The 13958-nt window shown below is 29.9% G+C and overlaps 2 protein-coding genes across 2 annotated transcripts in view; both read left to right on the forward strand.

Moving 5' to 3' along the window:
• Positions 1-1136: 1136 nt before the first annotated feature.
• The window catches only part of LOC107441151 (lipopolysaccharide-induced tumor necrosis factor-alpha factor homolog), a 58668-nt gene continuing 45846 nt past the window's right edge, over positions 1137-13958 (forward strand). The window contains exon 1 of the mRNA XM_071180204.2: positions 1137-1269. The gene's annotated coding sequence lies outside the window, so the exon portion shown is untranslated. The remainder of the gene's footprint in view (positions 1270-13958) is intronic.
• LOC139424771 (lipopolysaccharide-induced tumor necrosis factor-alpha factor homolog) overlaps positions 1158-13958 on the forward strand; it is an 80822-nt gene continuing 68021 nt past the window's right edge. The window contains exon 1 of the mRNA XM_087159171.1: positions 1158-1269. The gene's annotated coding sequence lies outside the window, so the exon portion shown is untranslated. The remainder of the gene's footprint in view (positions 1270-13958) is intronic.

Genomic DNA, 13958 nt, shown 5'->3' on the forward strand with positions numbered 1-13958 from the left:
CGAAAATCGTAACAGTTTTAAAATCCCGTAACTCTCGGAACCTATGTGACCCTTCCACGGAACCCTTAGGCTTTCGCGGAATACCTTTTAAAAACCTCTGATGTAGAGTATATTTCTTAATGGTATCACGTGAAGGAAAATATCTTTCATAAGTTATAAAGGAAGGTATCCTTGATGAAGAGTTCTCCCTAGTAATAAAAAGGGTTAATTCCTCACAGAAAAGGGCAGTTTGAGTTTTGAAAGAGCGCTCCTACAACACCGAAAAAAATTTCTTAAAATTTTGTAATATCATGCAATAATTGAATTTGATCCTCAACAATTTTTAAGTTACCCTCTTACTCTATTTTATGTGTATATTTCAAAAAATAGTTTTTACTCATTATCTAAATAAAAATTTGTAGTTAATAAATTAAAGGCATGCTAAGAGACAATCTCTGTGAATACTATTTTTTTAAAAAAGAAATGATATTAAAAAGAATTGATAAACAGCTTAAAAGATTTTTTCTATAATTTATACTGAAAATTATTAGAAAATAAACATTTAAAAATGTCATTTTTCTTGAAAAGAAAAGGGTATTTATTTAAAAAATAATTTTAAAACTTAAAATTACTTGAAAATTTATTAATATACCCCTTGAGAAAAAATAGATACTTATAAAAATTTTACCAGTTGAGAATAATCTGAAAGAAAGTGAATATTTTTAATTGTAACCAGAATTAAACCTATAGACGCAGTTCATTTTTGTGTGTAATTATTATTTTTACAGTTAATTAATTTTTCCTGAATATGAAATATGAATTAAATGGCAGTGTTTTAAAGGGATGGCGGCTTACTTTTACAAAAAAGGCTTAGAAGGCTCATTTATAGGCATCAAATGGCAGGTAGGGCGAGCCGTCCATCTAAAAACGCTAAGGGAGAACTTGATGCTATATAGAACAGTTGATTATCAAAAACTACAGTGTAACTGCTCTCAAAAATGCATTTAGTTTCTATGTTAGATTCAAATCTATATTTTTGTTGGAAAGGAATCTCTAACAAAAGAAGGTCAACAGTAAATTTCCGGCCGAAGCGAACAATGCCTTTAATATTTCCAGATACTCTTAATATCTACATATTCATCAGTTGATTCTCTTCCTTTCAAGTTTCCGTTGTAAAATCAGAAATACTGTACACAACGTCTGGGTCTTGTTTACGAGAATTCGTTTAGTTCTAAAGATATCAATAAGCTTCCATTTTCAATTCATTTAGCTATCCACCTACGAAAATTGGTAAGAAATATTATACTTTCATTGTATAAAATGTTACTCAGATTTACAATTTTTATTATTTTGTTCGATGCAGGAAAGTTTGTAAGTGATCTTTATTAGAAAAATTACGCTGGTTTTAAATATGCTTTCCTCCGTTATTTTTTCGGATATTCATCACAGCTATCGAAAAAAAATGCGAATCATTTATTTCTACCAAAGAAAAAGGAAAGAAAAATTGCCTGATATTTTGGAATTATTTCAATTATATTTGATATGCATATTTCAAAAATTGAAATTCTCTTTGTTTATTAAACTAAGTTTAGAATTTTAGTGCATCTACGCTGCATCTGCTCAAAAAGTTGCTTATAGTTGCAAAAAGATTCAAAAATAGAGGTTAGAAAATTAAAAGTTTTCTTATTTGAAATCAGGGCAGCAATATATAGACCAAATCAATTTTAAATGTTCTACGGGACTCTAAAAACAGCATGCAACATAGCTTTGCTGAATCTAAAATTAGATCTATAGAGAAATATTGATTAGACATTTAAAAATTACGGCTCTTGTTATAGTTAAAAGTAATTTTTTTTTCAAAAAAAAGCCCTCTTTTAGTAAAGTAAATAGCGTTAAGAGTAAAGAGCGTTAGTCTTCCAGTGAGGTTATCCGGGTTCGATTCCTAGAAGTAGCTGGTTGATACGAATTCTGCTTTTGGCTCGCACCGAATACAATGGTGACGTAAAATATTCTTTGTAGTAGACGGATCATGGCTTAGAATCCCCTTGTCGTCTGGCTAACCGTGGGAGAGTTTTGTGGTTTTTCTTTAAATCTAACGCATATAAGTTTAATTGTTCCATCAAAAAGTCTTCCACGAAAGCTAGTTCATTCCAATACTTTATCCAAGAGTTCCCATGTCTTCTGGATCAGGTTCAAAATTACAAGGCTGCAGAGTTGAATATTGATAGTTGAAAACTAGCTAATTTTAGAGCAAATTTAATGAAACTGAATACTTTTTTGACAGTGATAAAATATTTTTGTAAACTTAATTAATAAACATGGATTTATTAAAAGGTGAAAAGCAAATGAAATTTTCTTACTCTATAATTTTTAACTGAATGATTAGGAATCTTAAGCAGCACAAAAAATTCTAGTTTCTAATAATTTTACTTATTGCATTATAGTATATTAATCGTGTAAAAATACTTTTCAACTAGAGATTCTGCCCATTTTCGTTAACATTTCTAACTTCTCATGAGATTTACAATGATTAGAGGCTATTGTTAATTGATAATTTTACAGATTAATATTATCATAGAAGATACTTATATTTCAAAAATATATACAAAATATTACAAATTTCTTTCAGTATAAGCTTCTTATTAATTCTTTAAATAAATCACTGTATTGCTGTAAATTATTTTTTTTAAATGAACTATCTGTTACAAAAATATTTATATACTTTGGATTCCTGATTGAAGACCATAAAAATACTTATAGAAACAAACTTAGAATAAAAAGAAAGTTAATTCTGATTTCATTAAAAATGTTAGTATAAAAAAAGTAGAACAAAACACTTAGTGAGTCATGGTAGCTAGGTATAAAAAATGCGAACACATTTCGCAGAATTCATCGTTAATCGATGCTGTGATCAATAATCATGCGTTTCAATAGGCACGCATTTGTTGCACCATTTTGTTCCTTTCTCAGTGAATATTATTTCCAATAAACTCTCTAAAGTCATTCTATACAAGTCTTTCCCAATCTCCAAAATCATTCGATAGTCGAACAAATCTTAAGAATAGTCACAGTTTTTTTTTATCTTCTAAAAAACTATATAAATAATAACAACTGAAAGATTTTGGAAGTAAGTACAAAATATCATTACTTTATGAACTCTTAATTTATACGTTGCATGCATGAGTCTAATAAAAAATGCAATATTATTTTACTCTGTGCGCATTGATAAATTTTTGTGATTAAAAAATTCGGAGGTGTGATAGATTGTGTAAATAGTGTGTAGATGATGCAACGATACTGCATGCATATAAATATTTTAATCAATTGACGTCTTTATTTTTGTCTATAAATGCTAGTAAAATGAACTTTAAAAAGGTATTGATCTTACGTAAATCACATTAATCAAGAGGAGTCAGCTTAAAAATTGTTTTTTGAGTCGTTCAGTAACAAATTTTTACTTTTTGCTCGGTATTTTTTATTATTAAAGACTGCAACCTGCTTTACCCGAATAAGTCTAATGAAATATTCATTTCCCTTTTCGTCATGAAAGCATTCTAAAACAAAATTTAATTCCTCTATTAACTAAATCATCATCAAGTGTTTAAACGGACAGTTTATAAAATGTAATTTTATTGCATGTACTTTGAAGTTGAAATTTCTTTTGAATGAAGAATTTGTTTTGATATGAAAATATATCTATAACATTTTTTTATTTATTTCATTTACTTCTTTGTTTTAAAGAAAATATTAAGAAATAAATTCTGCATAAGTAAAAGAGTACAAAAGCATTTTTTTTCCTTTTACTTTAAATTTAAAAATTTATATTTAAAAATTGTAAGCACTGTTGCCACAGCTGTTCAGCTGTTGGAGCTGTTGGTTGTTCAACTTATCACAGTTCAAAAACTATAAGAAAGCAGGAAATTGTGAAAGTGTATAGAAAAAATATGGAGAAAGTACGGTGGGTTAAGAGAAATAAAAATTTGATTATTAGTTCGAGAATAATTAGCTATTAAACTTGTAAGTAAAAATACATCATGGGCCGATCTACAACTAGCGGAAAAGCAAACTACGAAATGGAAATTTGACGTGCTGAAAAAGCCATTTTCATTTATCAACCGAAATCAAGTTTTTTTTTTTTTCCTTTTTTTTTAGAAATTCAAATTTTTCGAAAGTTATTGCAATTTTAAGTGTTTTAAATGAGATTTTTATGTACCTTTTATGCCTTAAAAATGATTTATTTATCCGCTATCAAAAAAAATGCATTTATCTCCATCGAGATCTTCTTTTTAATAAACTTTGCTTGATGTCAAAAATAATGAAGAAATAATCAATTAATTAAAAAAAATAATAGATAGAAAGAAAGAGAGATTAGATTTCACCAGATATTAAATAATTTTTATTTAAACATTTCAATTAAGATAATTTTAAAAAAAATGATAAAAGCCACTTCCAACTTGAGCTGTTATAATGATGAAAGGTAATTATTTTGCATCCTTAACGAGTATAATTCCTTCGCATTTATTTCTCCTTATTATTTATTTCACAATCTGTATTCCTTAGTACGAATACGTTTTTTTTTTTAGATAAAGTTGATTATTTTTCGAATTCATGTCATCTTTCATTTCATTACGATTAATATATTTAATTACTCGTCACGATTAATTATGTTTAGTTTCGTAAGATTAAAAAATTTAAGATTAACATGTTATAAAATATTTATCCACTGGGTCATTTTACAATCAGTTTGTTTATAAACTCAACTGGTAATTTCTTTCAAAATTCCAATTTGTTCGAAAGTTAATGATATTTTCGCTCGTTTTTTCCCGAATTTGTTTTCATTCTTTTGCTTTACTTAATGACTATTTAACTATCACTGAGGAAAATTCTCTCTCGAAATCTTAATTTTATAAACTCGTGTTTGACTTGATGTCATAGGTAACGAAAAATATGAATGAATGAAATTAATGAATAGAATGAATGAATGAATAGAGGAAGAGATTATATGTTGTTTGATTAAATCATAACAAATATAAAAATGTAAAAAAAAATATGGATAAAAGACTCAAGAGATATTCGTAAATGCCGTTTCCAATTTTAATTGTTATACAATCCAAAAAATGGTTCATTTTTTTTAACGATTAACATATTTGTGAAACGTTCTGTTCCTCTTTAAAATTTTTATAATTATATAAGAGTTTAATAACATAATTAACTTTAAAAAATAGTTGACTTTAAAAAAAATATAAATATAAATTTGAGTCAACCACGAGGGTTAGTGAGTGGAGCGAGCTAGGACGGAGCCACCAAGTATTAAAAAAATTATCACTGTTTTTATGTTAAAAGCTATTTATATATTGAGAGAGAGAAAATCGTTAGACAATTAATTTGGCTCTGTATGCATAGATATAAAAGAAGTCAAACAAAGAAAAAATACATAATAGTTGCTTCGAAAATGTTTAAAAAATAGTAAGTTAAAAAAAAATGAAGTTAAAAAAATGCAAGTTAAAAAAATGTAAGTTAAAAAAAGATTGTGTAGTGTTGATTAATATCGATAAATCGGTATTAATCAACATTATAAAATCATACACAAAACTGTAAGCATACACAGACACTATTAAATTCCAATAATTTGTCTTTATTAATTATTATTTGTTGTCTTTCCCTGTGAATTTTCCTTATTAGATTAAGAAAAACAAGTCTTTAGAAGATCATCTCACCAAAATAAATATTAACTATATTCAGTATCATTTGACCTGACACTATTGCTCAAAGTCAGCCTATAGTATCCAAAATTTCTAATAATACTCAAAAATTCCAATCTTCACCAATACTTATCCGTTTTACGTGACCACAAAAAAACGTATTACCATAGCTCCTATATTTGGTATATGTATTAAATACCTTTATTAGCACATTTGGTAACTATTAAAACATCACCTATCACCACAATACCAATAGTATACACTATTTAAATTAGTTTAGCATCAATAGTATCTGTTATTAAAATAGTATAACGAAACGAAGAAGCAACTTTTTCCACATTAACTTTGCTTTTTAGTACGTAACTTTGTTTTAATTGCAATTGATTTTAAATTTAGCTTTATAGGATCACATTTCAAAAGCATCCAAAAATCACTGACAGTGTTTAATATCGTTTAAATATTAGAATTAAAAAAGAAACAGAATCGTCTACGGTTTTATTCATAGCAATGGCTTAAATCAAACCGATGAAAAAACTAACTCCCAAACTAAATTTACTAATTTTGTTCGCTTTTTTATCGGAGCTAAAACTTTCTCTCATCACCCACTATCCAAAATTAAGGATGTAAGCTCAAACGGTTGTGAAGTTATAAGAGAGATACGCCGGCAAACCTTTAATTATTTATTGATTATTATCAATCTTCTGAGAATTGACAGAATCGAATGATCTACTCTTAGAAATAAAGCACTCACCCCCCCCATATGTTTATTATTAGAACTGAATACCAGGCAGATTTGTTAACCATCCCCTTCAAATTGATGGTTAGTTTAGATCACTGGGTTACCAAACTGGAGAAGATTGCCCTCATAATGAGCAATTTCTCCTTTCAATAGGGGCGATTATCATCAGAAAGGGTGATCGAAGGGCGATGAATATGATAAAAAGTAAATAAAAGCATTGATAAAAAGGTAGCGAATATCATAATTGAAAATGTTTACGAAACCGATTGTTCAGAGTTCAGACAAAGAATCAGGAGTTAAAAAAATTTTAAATTACCAGGAGCGTCTTTGTCATACCTTGGATTAAACAAGGATCTGTCTTCCAGATTCTAAGAACAATAAACTAAGTTGAACATATGCTTGAAAGGGAACCTTTGATGAACTTAAAGCATGACATTCAAGCTTTAACTGAAAGCTCAAGGCAGTCGTTGTAAAGATGAACAATAGAGTTTTCGAATTTTAACTGTCAACGTATTTAATTCTTCCAGATTCCAATTAAAAAATTTAAATATTTACTGCTGTTTCGATTTTGTTTCCTTCAAATATCTGGTTTTCTTAATAGAAAGAAAACGTGAAGTTTTATTTTTAATTTTTTTTCCACTTCAGTATTATCGATGCTTTTTAGCAACAACACATGGTTTCTTTTAAAAAGGAGAAAAAAAAGGGTCGATAGGTGATCGGTAAGGGTGATTTAGAGGGGCTGGGGGATGAGTGGTATTCAAATCTAAAAGAGGGCTATAGGACAGAAAAGATAAATATAGTAACAAATTTCAAGTAAATATTTTAGATTAACAAATTTCAAGTAAATATTTTAGATTAACAAATTTCAAGTTAATATTTTAGATTAACAAATTTCAAGTAAAAATCTTTTTTTATTTGTAATATTTATCTATTTGATGTATAAAAGTTATTTTCAGTAGAATTCTTTATTTTTATTTTTTATGCCAACAAAAATTACCTATCACCTATTATAAAGCACTTTTTGAGTCACGCATTTGCAATTTAGCTTTGAAACACGTTAACTTGCTTATGATCTTCAATTACATTCTGTCCCAGATAGAACCGTTACCAGTTTGCAATCAAATTGCGACAGCCACGGAGACTCATTTATGAAGTCACATGTCACCTATGCGACGTCGATGCCGGGGTTTTTGAAGGTTACCATGTCCTCCCTTAGGGACGTCTCATTTTGACGTCACCCAGAGACGTCAACATGAGACCACGATGAAACATATAATTGTCGCCGTGACATCACAGTGTGACGAAGATGTGACATATTCACTTCGCTACTTAGCCACACGGAGACCCTGTTGAGACGTACATTTCACAATTTTGTCTCACTCTGACCCAGTTGAGACGTAAACATATCACATCTTCGTCCCATGGTGACCCAGTTGAATACGTCACATCTTCGTCATACGGTGAACTTGCTGAATTGCGAATTTGTCATATTTTTATCACATGGTAACGTCACTGTGACAATTAAATGTCCCATTACAGTCTCATATTGACGTCTGGGTGACGGCAAAATATAACGTCATCAAAAATGGACATAGAAACCTTTTTAGACCCACGCGTCGACGTAGCCGTATTCACATGTGACTTTACAATCGAGTCAACCGTCGTATTTTCGTTGCAATCTAGTTACGGTGTTACTGGCAGGGTTGGCATGTTTTTGACAATTGACGGTTTTCTGGTTTAAACAATGGTTTTATCCGTCATGACAAAAACACTTTTCTACATAGTTTTGACAAGTGTCAAAACCCAAAATTTTATTAAATTATGAACATCTTATTTATAAATAAACATGCATATAAAATTGCAAGTGATCAATCAATTATGTCCTTGAATTATTTGGATATTAAACTCTGTTTTGTGTTCACAATCACTGTCAAAAACCCAAATTTTGGTGTAGAAAATATTAACTAATTATAATGAAACTATGTAAAATTTAAATTTATCCAATCTTTTAATTGGTTAAATGATTGAAAATAAAAATAAAACAACAATCAACTCTCAACAATCATCTTATTCATTATGTATGTAAAATCAATTTTCATTTACTCCCATTTTAACACCTTTACCTGAAGCATACGATTACAAAAAACAAAAGCAGTTTTGAAGCCTTCTGTACTTCAATATACAATTATTAAACTTCAACGTTAGGCAAGGCCGAATTGTTTTAATATCATTAAATAGTTTTGTTTTTCTTTATTAACGTAATGCAATACTTTAAACTATATTAATTACTATATAGATTAATAAGGTATAGGATTACTACTAACCCTAAAGAATCACATAGCTCTGTTGAAATGTACCATTTTCATTTTGATAAGCCGTATTTTAGCACTGGTAAATAATTTTCAAAAATTTACGACTTCAACTTTTGAAATTTGTTTATGTAAGAATAGGGCAATAATTACAATTACAGAAATCTCTATAAAAGTAAATAAGGGCATGTTGCTTTTTCAAAAACAAAGACCAGCAAAAAACAGGAAGAAAAAAAAACATGTATAATTACTGTTGTAATCACAAAAAACTCAACCTTGACTTAAAAAGAACTCAAGTGTTGACGTTAGATCGTATAACTATAAAAGTCTCAGGAAAATGAACAGATCTGATTTCAATTTCCAATCCTAGAGATAAATAGTTTTTTTCTTGTTTGTTTCATGAGAAGAAACGAATATTCTTTACTCAAACCTTTATGAAGATGCTATGTCGCTGTGCGGGTGGCACCTTTCTAATTCAGACATCATTTAGTTCTCTCCATAATTAAATTTCGCCAATGGAACAATAGTGCCTATTTCTGTTCCTTCTCTGGCAAACCCCATTTTCACGCAATGTGATTCCTTTGCTTAGCCTTAATCGTCTTCCTGAGTTTCGATTTAAATATATTCAATTAAAAATGAGAGGCGCAAAAAAAATAATACTGAATAAAAATCTCCATGAAAAAAATTGATCAGATAGCACCCGCGTGTTTATTAAACAATAGAGTTGATTGGTTAAAACAAAAATGACTTGCATTTGAAATTGCTTAACCGCAGTTATACAGACATCTCAGTGTTACCATTGAACTAAAAATGACTTTTAGTATTCAGAACAATCGAGAGAGGGCATCCGCCCAGAGCTCTAAGAGGCATTATAACAACAGGATTTAACAATCACCAAATCGAAATTTTCGTTCATCCAAATTTTCGATCACTTTCCGAATAACTTACGTACTCTACTTTCAACTGCAGCTCTGTGACCGAGAACAATATAAGTTTTAATCTCTTTCTGACCACCTCAAGTAGAATTTGTCTTCTGGAATCTCTTCTGGAATTAATCGATATTGAATATTATTTTGACTTGTTACAGTGCCGGGATACCCATTAGGCCAGACTAGGCCATGGCCTGGGGCCCTCAATGATTTAGGGCCCCCTTAAAATGGATTTTTTGAAAATAAATTTTAAAAAATTAAGAAAGAGAAGGATTTTTTAAAAAAAAAAATAATTTCTAATATATATTAATAAAATACGATATTTTTTTACAAAATGTTAATTATATTTATTTATTACTTACTTTAGTTATTATTTATAAGTACTATTATAGTTTATGTATTATAAGATTTATCAATGTTTTTTAAGTTCAAATTTGTCATATTGATTTGATAGTGAAAAAATTGAAGGCAGTACTATAGCAAGCTGAGACTTGTTTAAACAAGAAGCAAAGAATTCAATGTTGTTGATATTATTGAGACGTTTTAAATGAAAAAGTTTTTTAGTGCCTTGACTGAAGTGTCTCGTAATTTTTTTAGTGTTTTATAATTGTTTAGTGTTCGCGTCCATAATTCTATTTGATCTATAAATAATTACAAAATTTAACAAAATAAAGTAACATTTATTTTATTATTATTTATTTTTATTTTAAATAGGCTGTCTTAAATGAAAAGATATACAATTACTTTTATATTTGAATAAATAAAAAAGATACGTGAAAAAAAATTTAATCTATGGGCCCCGCGCACGCTTATTCCGGCACTGACTTGTTAGTGTGTTTAAGTTTTTATTGGAGCTCTGAGTTGGTTGACAATACAAGTACAGTCGAACTCGTTTATAACGAGCACAAAGGGACCGTAACATGTACTCGTTAAATCCGAGTGCTCGTAATAAACGGGTCCTTAAGGCAGACGTGCAACCAGAAGAGGGGAGGGGCTTGGGAGGTCAAATGATTGAGTTGACTTAAAATTTAATTAATACTTACTTACTTTAATTACATTAATTAATTTAATTAAATATTTATCTTAATTTAGTGACAACTAACCCCCCCCCCAAACCAGCAAAAAATTTCTAGTTGCGCTACAGTCTTAAAGGAAAGGAAATATAAACGGAAAGAAAAATAAAGGAAAAGATTCTTACCAAAACATTTATTTTTTTCATTAATCTACATATTTAAAATAGTTTGTCAGCTTACTTTTAACTCGCGCATTTCATATCATTTTGAAAAAAAGATAAGACAGAAAGACTAGAAAGATGAGAAAAAAGATTGCCAGACAGAAAAATATTGCTCGCTAAAACCGGGTCTTGCTCGTTAAAAGCGACTTCTGTTCCATAGACTTAACATTGATCCAACCAAATATTCTCGTTTCCCTCGTTAAATCCGAGTTCTCGTTAAATCCGAGTTCTCGTTAAATCCGAGCTCGTTATAAACGAGTTCGACTGTATCAATCGTTTTCTGAACAGCCAGAAACAAAATTTTTCTAACTATTTCAACATCTACGAGAACTTAATGTCCATCGAAATTGCGATCACTTTCCAACAAACTATCGTGCTCAAAATTTCAACTAGAGCTTGATGCTAATCTATTTTAATACTGTTTTTTTTTTTTGTTTGCCGTATGCCTGTTTAGGCAGTGGGGGAGCGATTGTTCTTGTTTTTCAGTGACGCCATCTATGGCCAGGAATTCGACTTCTGCCACGCCATTCACACAACCACAACCCGTTTATAGGGCGGGTCACATTCACACACAAAGGAGAAAGGACATAGAACGCAGAGAAAGAAACATCCATACCTTGACCGGGATTCGAACCCAGGACCTTTCTGATGCAAGGACAGTTCCCTACCCCCTACACAGGCTGATCGGCAATGCTGTTTTTTAATTAATATATACGATCAAAATTAATAGCGACATTGCCACTCTATTTATCGAAATTTCTACCACTTTTAAGTTGGAACTCGAAAAAACTTACTGACATAAAACAAGAATAAAAATTTTAAAAACTACTTTTCTAAAACGTTTGAAATTGGAAAAATATTTTGAATTTGGTCACACCTAAAATGGGTATCGGTTCTCAACTTTAGATCTCAGAAAAAATTTAAAATGTTTCCTATTTTAGCCAACTTGAAAAACGTAGATGTAACAAATTTCAATTTGCTGCTTTTAAATGTCTATAAAACGCTTATAAACAAGCTATTATTTTTACCTCTGCTCTTTGGATAAATTAAATTTTATCCTAGTTTGCTTACCAATTGATATTAATAAACGTTGCAAATTTGAAACAGTGGTTGATAATCAATAAAAAATTTAAATAACTATCTTGCTTGCTTCCACAATTTTAATTCAGTTTGTTAACTGTGACGTCAAAGCAGACAATTAGAAAATATCCATCCATTTTATTTACGACTAAAATAATAAAATCGTTCTTAAAACATTACTTAATAAAATTATTCACCGTCTCGTCGTCAGTCATTTTCCGCGCTTTCCTTCATGAAAGAAACAGAGCTTATAATTTATGCAGCTGCTACTTTTGGCAAGACATCTGCCGTTGGCGAAAAAGTAATGGTTGCTTTAAATTGGAGCTCTTATTTAGAAGAGTATCTTCGATTCTTTTTGTTAGTTTGATTTTGAAAGATTTTTTTATTTATTTTCACTCTTAATTTCAAATTCTGTTTTACCTCAGAAAAATACTTTAAAATATAACGTAAGAAAAATATGAGTTTAGACAAATCTAGAGTTTACCATGGAGTTTCACACGTTTAAAAAATGTCGTTAAAATATCAAAATGCAAATTAATTATTGCAGAATTACTTCTCCATTGCGTATTCCTGCCATAATTTATTAACATTTTGAAGACATTTTTTCAACATTTGAAACTTTATGGTTTATTCTAGGTTCACCTGAATTCAGGGGCCCCCATCACGGGGGGAGGTGGGCGCACGATGCGCCCACTTAAAGCTTGGGTGGGGGGGGGGTGATTTTTATACTAAATAAAACGAATAGTTTGGGGGGAATTTAGAATTTGCCCAAGAATGATGCCCAAGAGCTTGGGGGGGGGGGAGTATGGGGGCCACTGCCTGAATTCATATTTATATATACACTGTAAAAAATTCTAGATCAAATTACGGTATAAAGTACCGACACTTAAGATACATCATCCGTAAAATAATATACCATAATTTTTACATTAACATTTATTTAATTAAAGTGATTCAGTGATTTTCCAGTAATTATTGCTGTGAAAATTTACGGTGTATCAGATTTTTTTTCATAGCATGTTTGGGCAAAAATGGATTTTACGGTAAAAAGTACTCTGAGTATCAAAACTTTTTATCGTAATTTAATTTAGAATTACTTACAGTGTACTTGATATTTTAAATTATCCATGAAGATGAAACAGAATTCACAGTGAAAGGTTTCTTCGGTAAAGCGTCCTCTTGATAGTTTAATTACTAAACAAATTTTAATTAAATATGTGTTTTCCTAATCTGTATACACCACGAAATAATAATGCATTGAGGTTAATTCATAAGAAGCAGTCTATAAAAGTGATGTCACATTTCTTTTCAATATTTTGTCCTTCTCCTTCCCTATGACACTCTCACACTTGACGCTCTCTTGTCACATTGAATTAAACATGTCACACTATATTACATAAACATATATTGTCAATTTAGAAATAAAATGCATAAGGAGTCATATTTTAAATTTTATTTTTTAAATACTATAACAATTTTTTAAATAAGTTTTGAATTTAAAAAGTGCTTTAAATTTAAAAAAGTATTTTAAATTTAAAAGTGTTTAAATTTAAAAGTATTTAAATTTAAAATCGCTTAAATTTTAAAAAAGTGTTTTTAAAGCATTAGTGACCAAGCATAAATAAGACTCTATGTGGGCTTTTGTGATTTTTAACCGTGGTTGTGATTTTTAACCAACGTTAATTTTTATAAACGTCGTTGAACAGTCGACCCAATTTTGGGTTTACAACTACTAATGTTCAACTCCTCACCCTTAAAATTTTGAACCCAATCTAGAGGACAAGGGAACTACTGGATCAAGTATTGAGAGAAATTTGCCTTCGTGGAGCCCGCATTTGCGTTACATGGAGAGGAAAAACACGAACACCTCCCAAGGTTAGTCTGACACCAAGGGGATTCTAACCTATGATCCGTGTACCACTGAAGATATTTTACGTCAGCTGGGGGAGGAATTTATATCGAGCAGCCATTGCTGGGATTCGAACC

This window comes from Parasteatoda tepidariorum, chromosome 1 (genome assembly GCF_982258835.1).
Source record: "Parasteatoda tepidariorum strain Cologne lab strain chromosome 1, Ptep-v5.0, whole genome shotgun sequence".
NCBI classification, from domain to species: domain Eukaryota; kingdom Metazoa; phylum Arthropoda; class Arachnida; order Araneae; family Theridiidae; genus Parasteatoda; species Parasteatoda tepidariorum.